At 51.9% G+C, this 13,184-nt stretch overlaps 1 long non-coding RNA gene across 1 annotated transcript in view; it reads right to left on the bottom strand.

Annotated features, from left to right (window-relative positions):
- Positions 1-973: 973 nt before the first annotated feature.
- Positions 974-13,184, bottom strand: part of LOC129145262 (uncharacterized) — a 47,403-nt gene continuing 35,192 nt past the window's right edge. Inside the window, exon 3 of the long non-coding RNA XR_008550528.1 lies at positions 974-2,606. This is a non-coding gene — a long non-coding RNA (uncharacterized LOC129145262). The remainder of the gene's footprint in view (positions 2,607-13,184) is intronic.

Below are 13,184 nucleotides of genomic sequence, written 5' to 3'. Positions count from 1 at the left end.
AAATTGCTGGATCATCTCATAGTTCTATTTTTTATTTTTTGAGGAACCTTCCTAATGTTTCCCATAGCAGCTGCACCAATTACATTCCCACCGACAGTGCATGGAGGATCTTTTTTTCCATGTCCTCAACAACACTTACAATTTCTTGACTTTTTGATAGTAGCTGGTGGGAGGTAAAATCTCATTGTGGACCTGACTTGCACTTCCTTAAGGATAAGCCACGTAGAACATCCTTCCATGTCTGTGGGCATCTGTGTCTTCTTTGGTGAAATGCCTGTTTTGATTCTTGGACCATCCTTTTATTGGGTTGTATGCTTTGTTGTTGTTGTGGAGTTGTTTATTTTTCATATCAACCCTGTCTGGTATACGATTTGAAGCATCTTCCCCCATCCAGCAGGCTAACCAGAGCGCTTCCGGTCAGGCTGTGGTGGGTCCTTACACAGCACTGTGCTTCACCCATTGTCAGGGGGCATCCCGAGCCGCCTGGCAGACCCGGAACAGATGCTGAGACAAAGCGTCCCCGGAAGCTGGATCGTGTTTTTAAGCCAGGTGTGCACAGCTGTGTGCCGCCGGTGCGCACATGGTAGCAGGAATGAGAGGCCAGAGCCAAGCACGCGAGTCTAGCAGTGCCAAGCACGGGAGTCTGGCAGTGCCAACTCCTTCACACCTCCCTGCTCTTTTAATCTGGTTTATAAACTTGGAATAAGCACGCAATTTTTTTTTTTTTGGAAAAAAATTAACATTTTGATATTTTCTTTTTTTAACAAATTTTAAGCTACTGATGTGACGACAGGAAGCAGGGCCAAAGAACTTGAGTGACATGCCCAGGTTCCTGCGGCTCCTGCCGCCTCAGCTCCGACACTCAACCTCACTAGGGAGGCTGAGCGAGCTGTTCTCACCGGCGGCGGGGCCTGTTCCAGCGCTGCCGCCCCAGCACCTCTCAGGCCGGCTGGGTCTGGAATGCTGAGGATGCCCAGGCAGTACCAGCAGCCCCTCTTCCAGATGAGCCATGTCTCCATGCACACCAACGCAGCCCCATCTTCACCCCCTTGGGGCCAGAAGTGGTCTATCAGCCAGGAGCTTTTCCACTCCCTTCTAACCCCTTCTCCTTAGAACAGACGCCCAGGTCTTATCTCAGGTGAGGAAATGTCCCACACAGAGGACCGTTGAAATGTTTCTTGGAAAACAATTGCTTTCACAGAGAAGAAAGAGGTGAAGAAGACACCCAGCCAGGCAGCAGCTTCTGAGAAGACCCTTATCTGCCCTCACCCAGCTCTCAATGCAGGCCCTGGACAACCTCACAACAGGTCAGTGGGGCGGGTAGACAAAGACAAAGTCCCAAGCCAGAGAGGGAGAGGCTACCCTACAGGGTGAAGACACAGAAGAAAACAAAAATCACTTAAGAGAGAGCTGCGGCCTCAGAGCCGGGGCTGCCAGGCCAGGGGGCGGCTGTGAAAAGACAGTGAGGGCTGGGAAATGAAGCCGGGACCAGAGGGGCAGCCCAGTCACTGTGGCCAGGTCAGGAGTGGTGTGCAGACTCCCCGCGCAGGGAGGAGGACCCCACCTGTGCTTGAAACGCGAGGGGGTGATAATACTTCAACAGTAGTTCCAAGCAAGAAAATAATAATAAGAGGAGACACGAAGCATGACCAGGTCATTGAATGGTCAGACAAATGGTAGAATCAGCAGTTAGGAGAGGAGCTCAGAGGGGATGTTTAAGCAGAAAGACCTAACAAGACTTGACTTAACGGCATCTGCCGATTGTTAAGCACCGGAGAGCCTATTTGACTTTGAACACTTCTATGAGGCCTAAATGTCTCACAGAGGGGGACGCACTCCCCAGTAAATCAGCTGTGCCCCCTAGGGCCTCCCCTGGTGGTGCAGTGGGTTGAGCGCAGCACTGTGAATCTGTCTTCAGCCTCTGCAGGGCAGGTTCAATCCCAGCTGGCCAGGGAGATTCCCACATGGCTGGGCAGACCTCTCCTGTCTCACCCGCTGCTCCCCTCTGCAGTGTATTTCAGTCAGTCTGCCTGTTCTGTTCTCCGCTCTGTCTCTGGTGGATTCTCTCACCCTCCTGCGCCTCTGGCCTGTACCCCAGCTCTTGTATGCATAAATAAAAAAAAATCAACTGTGCTTCCTAGGTGAGAACAGGGGCCATCTGACACCAGGACCCAGCCCGTTTCCTGGGTGTCCCAGATGGACAGAAAAGACTCAAATAAAAGCAGGAGGAAGGCAGGCAGGAACGTGAGCCATCAGGCAGGCACATCGAAAGCAGACAGGGTGTAGTTAAGACAGGGCTTTCTGCAACAGGTAATGCCCAGTACTTACTGTTGGGTCAGGTCTAAGAACTGTATCTCGATCATCTCATTTAACCCTCACAGGAGCCAGGCATGGAGTATTATCGTTCCCGATGGATGAACGAGAAAGCCGAGACCCAGAGAGGTTAAGGAACTTAGCCAAGACACACAGCCGCTGAGGGCAGAGGCTGCCTGTGAGCGATCATCCGCGCTCCTCACCACCACGCCATACTTGAAGGCAATCGTTGGGAACAAGTTGAAGTTCATTCAGTGCAGGTGCTGCCTTGAGCACAGGTGTTTGCATGTGACCTGTGAGTGCAAGAAGAATCATTCAGATGGAATCACAATGAAATAATTACCCTTCCAGAAACAAAACAAAACAAGAGCAGAGAAGATCTCCACAGGTCAAAGCCCAGCCAGGCCAGGCCCCAGCCCTGCCCCTCTGGGCATCCTCTGCGCCTTCCCCTCCACTGCATTGGGAAGAGAAGGCAGAAAACTGTGGCCCGGGAGAGAGCTGGGCAGGAGGGAGGAAGATGCCTTTGGCCGCTAGAGTCGGAAGCAAAGCTTGAGGTGACACAGTCAAAAAGGCGGCGGGAGGTGGGCGCAGGGGTGCTGGGAAAGCAGAGGTGTCCGAGAGACCCGTGGAGGGAGAATGATGAGGTGAGTGGTCTGAGCAGTCAGCCTTACTGGTGGGGTTCAGGCTGGCCTGGAGTGAACTGCTCTCTGAGCTGAGGAACAGGCCAGGGGGCCTCCTAGACTGTCTGCCCCACAAAGGGGAGGCAGCTTGGGGCTCTGTCTCTGCTGTGCCTTTGCCCCAGGGATGCCTGTGATGGGGGCTGCACTTACTATAAGAGACGGGGGGGCCAGTCTCCCCGTGCCGAAGCCCAGTGTGGGTTCTCTGGCATTCCCGGGGCTGTTCTTGTCACTAAGAGATTTCACAATATCACCTTTCTTGATTCCTCCCCACTCCACCCAGCATCCCCCCTGTAGGGTAAAGAAAATATCAGGCTTTTCTGCCCTTCCGCCATCAGGATAGATGGTGGATCCTTGTCCTGAATGCATGCCTGATGGCGGGCACCTGGAATAGGGTGTGGGCATAGGCAGATGGGATTCATCTGGGCTGAGACTGTGCTTTTAAGGGCGGCGTCGCGGGGACGCCAGCGGCAGCAGTAGAAGTCAAAGCCGAAAGAGAAGCCAAAAGAGAAGCCCAGAAGCAGCAGAACGAACTCCAGAGAGCTCAGATAGAGTGAAGACTTGCTGGGGGCTGGGAGGCCTGCCAGCCTCTCAGCCCCCCAGCCAGCACCCCTGCCTGCCATATGCCTGGTGAACCCCAATAAAAAACCTACAAAACCACTGAGGACTGACTCCTCCTTTACCAGGTCTGCATGGGATCAGAAAACCTGCACTGTGGCCAGTCCTGCCTTTACAATTGGCGTAAGTCGGCAGGATCCATGCAGACGGGTATTGGAGCCCTCCGAAGACCTGGAGGGACTAAGGAGAACAGACTTTGCCTGTGACGACACTGGAGGCGCCATGGCGGCACAGAAGGTGGATACGGTCCGGGAGCTGTGGGACAAGACCTCACATGGAGGAGAAGATGCCCAAGAGGACCAGCCAACGACACCGGAAAGGACCAGCCAATGACCCCTGAGGCAGCAGGCCGTTGCTGACGCAGGGAGAGGCCAGTGGACTTGAACTGATGGACTGATGGACTAGGACTGACAATCCCGCCAGAAGGCGGAGGACCTTGCAGGTTGATATGTTTTGGGACCCTGGGGGTGGAACAGTTTTGTTTGTAAACCCCAGGAGATGGGAATCTGGGGGTGGCCAGTGGGCCTTGATGGCCAAAAGCAGCCTGTGCATGCCCAGCAGCCAGGTGGAGGAGAAAAGCCAACTAAGAAGGCAAAAGCTGGTACTGATGCTAAGTTGAGAAGCCCTGAGCGGCTGTTAAGCAGCTTGGGTATGATGAAGCCCTGTGAATCTCGTAAAATCACCTGTGGGGGATGCCCTGCTCATTCTTGAGTGAGGGTGAGGAGCTGAGGAACCTGTCCTTGGGGGACGGGTGGGGAACGTGGCTTGGGGTGGAGCCCAACCTGAATGTAGAGTTTGGATCCCCGACCCATGTGCTTGTGCAGTGGGTTGGCTTGAGAGCAGGGGTCTGTGAGTCGCATGGGTGGCTGTGAAGGCTGAGTGTTGGAGCGACTGCAGACAGAAACCCTGAGGGCTGGCGATTACCCCCAACAGAATAAAATTGCCAATCCCAGAGCTAGTGCATCCTGGGGGTGGATGCTGTGTGTGGCTTGTAGCCGAGACGACAGACAGAAGGCCAGGAAGCCCGACGGCTCCTGGTGTGATATAGTAGATGCCGTGAGTGATTCCCCTCCCTCGTATGAGCAGTGCCTTCGGCAAATTTGGTGGCTCATCTGCTGGTACCAATAATTGTCTTTTGCACTAGGTTGGTGCCCTGCCTGGACTTATTTGTGTTCTGTTGTATTTTGTTATATTGTGATGTATTTACTTTTGTGGGCCATGGCTGCATGGTTTGTTTACTAAATTGTATATATGTAGATTATATGGCAGAAAACCCTGAGGGGGTGGACTGTAGGGTAAAGAAAATATCAGGCTTTTCTGCCCTTCCGCCATCAGGATAGATGATGGATCCTTGTCCTGAATGCATGCCTGATGGCGGGCACCTGGAATAGGGTGTGGGCATAGGTAAATGGGATTCAGCTGAGCTAAGACTGTGCTTTTAAGGCGGCGTCACGGGGACGCCAGCAGCAGCAGTAGAAGCCTAAGCCGAAGTCGAAAGAGAAGCCGAGAAGCAGCAGAACGAACTCCAGAGAGCTCAGATAGAGTGAAGACTTGCTGGGGGCTGGGAGGCCTGCCAGCCTCCCAGCCCCCCAGCCAGCACTCCTGCCTGCCATATGCCTGGTGAACCCCAATAAAAAACCTACAAAACCACTGAGGACTCTGACTCCTCCTTTACCAGGTCTGCATGGGATCAGAAAACCTGCACTGTGCCCAGTCCTGCCTTTACACCCCCCAAAAGGCAAACCAGAGCTAGGGGTTAGGGACTAAGCAGGAGCTTAGTTTAGCTTGTTTAAGGTGATTCTTCTCCAGATGGCGTGTGGGCCCATTCTTGCCATCTGAGAACCTCACTCCCTGGGACGCGGGTCACTTCCCTGACATCACAGATGAGGATTTGAGCTCCAGGGTCTAATTAACGTCCGGTGGTCACACACAGAGGTTCAGAATTGGACACGGCCATCTGCTTTCCACCAGGACAGGAGGGCAGGGGCCAGGCACCATTTCACAAGAAATCAGCTCCGGGAAACATTTTGCAGGCCGGTGGCAAAATGGGGCTAAAATCCTGGGCTCACAATCTCCACCGCTATTGTTCACTTTGCAGTTTATTATGTTAAAAGATTTGCCTGGTTTACCCCTGATTGGAGTGGCAAGTTCCTCCACGAGAAAACAGTGCATTGCACCCCAAGTCCCTGTGGCTCCTAATGTCCTTGGGGGGCTCTGAAGACATGAGCTTCAATCGCTGGCTTCTTGGTGAGTTGACGATTAAAACTCACCTCCTTGGTGCCAATATTTCACTGCTTCACTCCATCCTTCATGCATTCTCCGGAATTATGCTAAAGCAAATGCTGGCCTTTTCCTCTTCACCGTCCTGCCAGTAAGGACAGGAATGGTCACTGAGCAGGTTTTCTAGGATCCCATGCAGACCGGGTAAAGGAGGAGTCAGAGTCCTCAGTGGGTTTTTGCAGGTCTTTTATTGGGATTTACCCGGTACACAACAGGCAGGGGTGCTGGGGGGCGGGAGGCTGGCAGGCCTCCCAGCCCCCAGCAAGCCTTCACTCTATGTGGGCTCTCCGGCCTTCTCTGCTTCTCTCTCGGCTTCTGCTGCTGCTTTCTCGGCTTCTCTTTCGGCTTCTGCTGGCGTCCCCGTGACGCCGCCCGTAAAAGCCCAGTCTTAGCTCAGGTGAATCCCATCTACCTCTGCCCACACCCTACTCCAGGTGCCCGCCATCAGGCATGCATTCAGGACCGCAAGATCCATCATCTATCCTGATGGCGGGAGGGCAGAAAAGCCTGACATTTTCTTTACCCTACACTGCCCCAAAGCCAGCCTCCCCATGGGCCCTCTCCGTGCTCACCACGATGGCCCCCCTCAGCCTCTCCCACGCCCTTGACTGGAACCCTCCTCTGCCCTTGCAGGGTGTGCTCCATCAAGTTATCCATCCCTGAAGGAGCTGCTGTGACCGTCTCTTTATTAATAAATGGTGAGGAGTAAACACAGAGGAGGGCATGAGCGGACGGCTGCTCCGTCAACAGGAAGTAAATCCGCAGAGCCGTGAGAGGAGGGAAAGGCAAACTCCTGAGACCCAGGGGGCAGGGGAGGTACAAAGGAAAAGGGGATTCCATAAGCAGGCTCCCTGAGGTGCTGCGCGATCTAGGGGAAATTGCTTCCGGTCTCTGGGCCTCTTTGCACATGGGTGTAGAAAGACTGAATTACTGCACCCCCCTGATCTCTGATTCTGTGAATGAAAAGCTCCCCCTTGACAAGCTCAGTAACGGATGTTACTGGTAGCACCTCCGCCCAAGAAACCAGCCACTCTCCTGAACCCACAGTCTTATCTGAAGCCACCCTCCTCACTTCTCCCCACAAGGAGCGCTGCTATCACCCATGGGACCTCCTTGGGGTGTTTGTGAACAAAAGCTGGTGTCTTATCTGGCCTCTCATGCACCGCCCTGCCCTGGGGAAACAGGGGTGGATTGCAGAGGGCGTGGCCTGAGTCTCCCAGGACAGGACAGGTTGAGGGCAGCCCGGGCTTTCTTAGAAAGACACAATCTCAAGCTGTTATCAGGGTGCACGGGGGCCACTCCTAGCCCGGACCCTTTCGCTAAGTTCAACTTCAGGTCAAGTCAGGGGCCCCCAGCAGCTCAGGGGCGCAGGATCCACAAGGAAGAAATTCCAGGATGTTGCCAGAAGCTAACAACAGTTCCCAGCTGTTCCCAGTCGCCTCCTGCCATTGAAGCCTTTGGAGCTCGGTCTTCACACAGAAGTGGCAGAAGGGGAGGTCAAGTGGACGACCATGCCTGGGGCCAGGGTGGGGGGCAGGCCTTGGGAACAGAAGTCTCTTTGTGAGGGGCCGGGCCACTCCTGCACAGCTCCAAGACCCTCGATGGAGACCTCCCTCTCCCTGAACCCGGGGGGGCCTGACATCAGTTGTATGGATGTGCTGTGCTGGTGCAAGGATTGAAAACCCCGGCTCCCAGCTCGCCTGGGGCAGAGAGCAGACTCCCTTTGGAGCAGGCTGTGAAACTCTCTTATTAGAAGTTCCAGAACTGATCTCCCTTCAGTGAAATCAAAGCAGCACCGACATTAGAACGAAAGGTGCTTAGACTGTCTCCGCAGGCCCTCTCTGCCCCACCTCACCAGCCTGTGTCCCTCTTTGGCCAGCTCCCCGCCCCTATGTGTCATCCACAATGTCCCCTCCTCAGAGATGTCTCCTTGCCACTAACCATAAACCGAAGCTTGCCCCTCCTCACCACACACACATCATTTTCGCTTTGTGCCCCCCCGACTTGGGCCTGTGTGTGTGGGTGTGGGTAGGGCACTGTATCTCCCAGAGCTTGGTCCCGCGAGGTGGAGGCCGTGTTTGTTGTTTCTCCATGTCTGCCAGACCTGCACACGGCCTGCAACACTGTCAATGATCCACAGGTAGTTATGCAAAGAAATGAATACATGGAGGGTGGGTAAAATGGGTGAAGGGGGTCGAGAGGACCCAACTTGCAAATATAAAATTCTGAAGTCACGGGGTGTCATGCACAGCTGGGGACTGTGGTTAGTGGTCCTGTGTTGCAAATTTGAAAAGAAAAGATGGTATGTAGACATTTTGTGATCATTTTATGATGTGGACAAAGTCGAATCACTGTGTTGCACGCCAGAAACTCACAAAATATCGTGTGTCAATTGTACTTCAATGAAGAATGAGTCGGTGCCTGGATGCAAGGATGAATTTTTTAAAAATAGAAGAGCATTGTCTTCAGAACCTTCAAGAGAAAACTTCATATTTATTAAGATTTACAAAACCCTACATACTTGGTATGTAAGTTTCTTTTATGTATAGGGAATATGAACTTGTCTGGACCCTCAAGAAGTTTCCAGGCTCCTGGGTGGGACCAGACATGTCTTTGAACCTCACCATCCTAATCTGAAAGCTGGATTCTTATGGTTGCCGTGACCAAGCAGGACAAACCTTTGGCGCAGGGTTCCTTCCATGCTCCACACTCGCTGCCCGTCTGTTTTCTATCCTTTGCCCCCGGCTCTTCTCTAAGACAAGCCTCATTGGTTTCACCCCATTCTGTTCTGTGCTGACTGTTGCGCATACTTGCAAGGTCCTTTAGATTCTGACCACCCCTGGGTGGTCACTCCCACCTCCCCAAGGTCAGCGCAGGAGGACCCAAAGGAAAGAACAATTCAATTTTCCAGAGTCGATTTTCCAGAGTCAAGAAGAGCACGGAGGAGGTGGTGTGAAGCTAACTACTGGCGATGGAGTGGGCAGCGCGCGGGAGCCCGGGCTGTCCCCAGCGGTTGGACGTCCTGTTCAGTGTGACCGAGTGAAGCCTGGAGCTGGGCCAAGCCATGGGGATAATGGGGCTGACAGCTTCATGGGGCTGTGGTGAGATCCCAGTGTCCCTGGCACCTTCCACGCATCTTGTGGCTCTGGAGGGTTTTAAGCACAGAGGGTGAAGTCCCGACTGTGCACCTCCTGCTGGCAGGGGAGGAAGGACAGGAGAGACTAGTCAGGAGGATTTCCAGGTGAACCCAGGCAAGGTAAGATCAGGGACCTGGTTAGGGTAAAGACCATGGGGGGAGATGAGGAGGTAGGACAGCTTGAAACACACACCACCACGCGGGAAAGCTGGTGGTAGGTGGACACGGGGGTGAGAGCCAGCATCAGAAGCCTTGAGGCCCCGGCTTGGGAGGCCAAGCTCCCCGCGTCACCGCGTCAGAGGTTTGCGATGCAGAAGACACGGCGCAGCAGCAGGAGAAAGGGAGTCTGGAAGCGACCTGCGGTGTCAGGGTCGCGTTGGAGTCCCAGTGATGCCCAAATGTATAGATGAGGTGGATCTGATGGAAGCGAGAGCAGGACAGCACAGAGGGATGCTAGGCATGCTGGGGTTAACAGAATTTAGGGGATCAAGGCGATTGCCCCCAGGAGTCCCTATTCAAAAAAACCAAACTGTGCCACCAGCATTTCAGAGGCTGTGGACAAGCAAGAGGCAGCTGAGGCGCAGGGGTGGGCAGGCAGTTTGGAGGAAATGCTGGGCGGGGCTGGGCGGGACAGCAGCCAGTCTGCATATGGTAAAACTCACAGAATCGTACATCAAAATAAGTCAATTTTATGATAAGATCGTTCTAAAAATCAATTAAATGCAAAAAGAAAAAAATCACAATTCCATCTCCCCAGGAGGAAACCTTGACTGGCATGTTGGCCAGTTTTATTCAATCTTCTTTTCATCGTATGCATTTTTGGAAAGGAAATTATGTGTGCCACTAACAAATACACATGTAATCTTTTCTAATTTATATGACATGGTTTAAGAATTCCTTGTTTTCCATAATAAAGCCATGTCAGCACCAGGAGAGGCGGGAGGGAGGGCAGGAGGGGAAATAGTATAAGCCTGAGAAGAGAATATGGTTTCTTTCAAATTCATTTTAAATCCTACCTAAAGCTGAGAAGTATACATCCTTTTAGAAAGCTCTCCCCATTTTTCAAAGAATGGGGTAAAAACCTAGCCTGCTTATTTTTCTCTGGAAAGGGAGGAAGATGCAATGTCAAGTCAGCTGAATCGCCCCTTGCGTGTAGTAACACCGTCACCTGCTGGACATGTGTGATATCGCCACGGAGCCCAAGCTTTTCAAGCAAGTCCAGAGACCTTTTTCACACCGGGACCTAAAACACGGAGACACTTCACCTCTGTCCCCTCTCACTTGAATACCCACCATGCCCTTAAGATACATATTAGCAAGGACTAAAGAGGTCTACACCCGCTGAATGCAAGGTGAGGGGCTGGATTTAAGCCATCCTGTGGCTAAAAAGCAAGTATATGAGTCCTGGCATGGGAACAGGGCCCTGGAGTCCCAGGCTCAGCCCTGCTGCTGGCAGTTGAGAGGGAGGTTTTACCCCCAAGCAGGAGGACATGCAGCTCCCAGCACAGCATTGGCCTTCGTGGTAATGATAGTTTGCTTCTAATTGCCTGTGTCCTTTCTCCATTTTTTAATAAGTTTTTTGCACTCCGAGTAATAAAAAGGGTGTGATTAATTAGACTTGGTGCCTTCCCAGGAGCAAGGTGGTAAAGTGCTGGTTAGGCAAAGCCTTGCGGTGACCAGGATTCCCCGCAGGCCACCAAGACTGCGGATTTGGACTCAGAGATCTGTCCTTACACTCTTCTCCGAGCCCAGGTAGGAGACTGTGGCTGACTCGGGACCCCAAGTCCTGCAGCACTGCCACACTGTCGTCTCTGCTTGTCACTCGCAGTGGGACTGTGTTATTCTGTCTTTTCACACAGATTATCCGCTGAGAGCCCCTGGTGCGGGGATAGATGGAGTTGGGAGATTCTCACAAAGAAAATGAACTGAGAGTCCGAAACTCTTGGGGTCGGTTTCAGATAAGCACTGAGACTAATAAGATTCTTGGGGACAAATTGCAGCCAAGTCAACAGATGTGGTCGGACAGCTGCCTCCTGTAGGAGGGCGGGTAAAAGTGGCATTGCCAGCAAGCAGTTGGCAAAGGCCAGAAGGAGCGAGAGGAGAGATCATGGGACCAGTCTGTGCACCTATTTAAAGGGCCAGGTCTGGAACCACAGAGCACACCCGTGAGCACACCAGTCATCATTAACCCTTGGATCTAGAAACTTCTGGTAAAAAAAAAAAAAAAAGCTTAATTTCTGGCTTACTGGCAAAGTAGACAGAAACGCCAGCTAATTCTTGGGAGAGTTCTCAGTTTCTCTGACATGCTTAACTCTTCTTTTATATGTAAGGGCCCCTCTTAGGAAACCTAATCAGTTATTGGCTTGTGTTTTTTTATGGTTTCATCAGCACAGCATGTTTATTTCGTGTCCTCCTAGTCTTGCCCCATGAGGACACACAGGGAGCATACAGCAGTCAGTCAAATAGACTCAGGAGCTGCATCTTCAAGGACGAGGGCACTGGGCCGGGCAGCAAGCTCCAGACTGCCATGTCCTGGGTAATTGGGGGCAGTTTGCTGAACCTCTCTGAGCTGTTATTTTTCTCCCCTGGAAAATGCAAATAATGATAATCCTGACTTCTTAAAGCTGATGTGTGCTAAGTGAGGAAGAAGCAAAGAATTTAATACTGTGCAGGATACACAGTGGGCACTTAACTCACGTAAGCAATTATTGTCATGTGGTAAGTACAGAATATGGTCTTAAAAGGGAAGATTACTCTGAGAGAGCTGTGATCAAACACCCCAAGGAATATTGCCCCGCAGCTATCATGTTCTCCTTCCTGGAGCCTGTAATTTATTACGGCAAAAGAGACTTGGGAGATGAGACATGTGAAGGGTCTCAAGGTGAGGGGATTATCCTGGACTATGCAGGTGGCCCTACTGTCATCCCCAGTTCCTCTCAAAGGGAGGCAGGAGGACAAGGTCACAGATAGAAGGGCATCTGGATGATGTTTGCAGAGGGAGAGAAATGATGTGATTTAAGGCCACGAGCCAAAGAATGTGGATGCCTCTAAAATCTGGGACAGGCAAGAAAGGGGGTCTCCCCTAGAGCCTCTGGAAGCTTGTGACACCCCCAGGCTAGCCACAGAAGACTCATCTCCAATGTCTGATGTCGAGACTACAAGAGACTAAATTTATGTTGCCACTAAGCTTAGGCAATTTTTTGTAGCAATAATAGTACAGATTTGAATAAAAGCATAAGCTTACTTCTTTATAATGTGTCCCGTCTGAAAGACAGCACAATAGACTAGAAAGAGCCCCGACCTGGTATTCGGATCCTGTCCCTCTGCATTGCTGTGTGTCTGTGGATATGTTACTTAACTTCTCTGAGCCTTGTATCATCTGGAAAATAAAGCCCAAGAGCTATTTCAAGAGTTGTCTGTGTGAAGTTCCGGCGCCTCCGCGAGCGCCGGGGCGCCCTGAGGCAGCGTGTGGCGGGCTCTGGCCAGGAGACTCCAGGACCCCGGCAGCTGTCTCCATCGTCTGTGCTGGACCCCATTGCCCCTCCCAGCGCCGCTCCAGAGCCCTCGCGCGTCTGTGAGAGCAGCGACAATGGACGAATCTCTGGTCACAACCTCAGAAGAATTTTTAAGTGTGATATGAAACCACTGCCATCCATGGAGGGCCTGGAAAGATCTTAGAATATTGTCATATGTCCTTGGGCAGCTTCTAGGAGCAAGGAAGGCAAACAGAATGTATACTGATGGGAGAAGAGACGGTGGTACTAGAAGGCACTTATGAGCTAAGAAATATCTGGAGGATATGGAGAGAGAAATCACTGCGCCTTCCAAGATGATTCTGAACAACCACTCAAACTATTCTTTAATGCCCAGAAATGTATGGCTTCTTCTACTTAATCCATTTCTTCTATACAACGTGAAGAAAACAAGTGCAAATGATAGACTAAGGTCATGGACTACAGGTGCTTTGCTGGTTTCTAAATTCCTGCTATGAGTGAGACCATCCAGTGTTTTTCGTCTTCTTTCTGGCTTATTTCGCTGAGCATGATCCCTTCCAGCGCCATCCATGTTGCTGCAAATTGTATGTGTTTATCTTTTTTGAAGGCTGAGTGATATTCCATGGTGTCTATGGACCACATCTTCTTGATCTAGTCATCTATTTT

Source organism: Talpa occidentalis, unplaced genomic scaffold (assembly GCF_014898055.3).
Source record: "Talpa occidentalis isolate TD23 unplaced genomic scaffold, MPIMG_talOcc4v2.1, whole genome shotgun sequence".
Lineage (NCBI taxonomy): Eukaryota > Metazoa > Chordata > Mammalia > Eulipotyphla > Talpidae > Talpa > Talpa occidentalis.
Note: the sequence above shows the minus strand (reverse complement) of the source record. Positions and strands in the feature narration are given on the sequence as shown.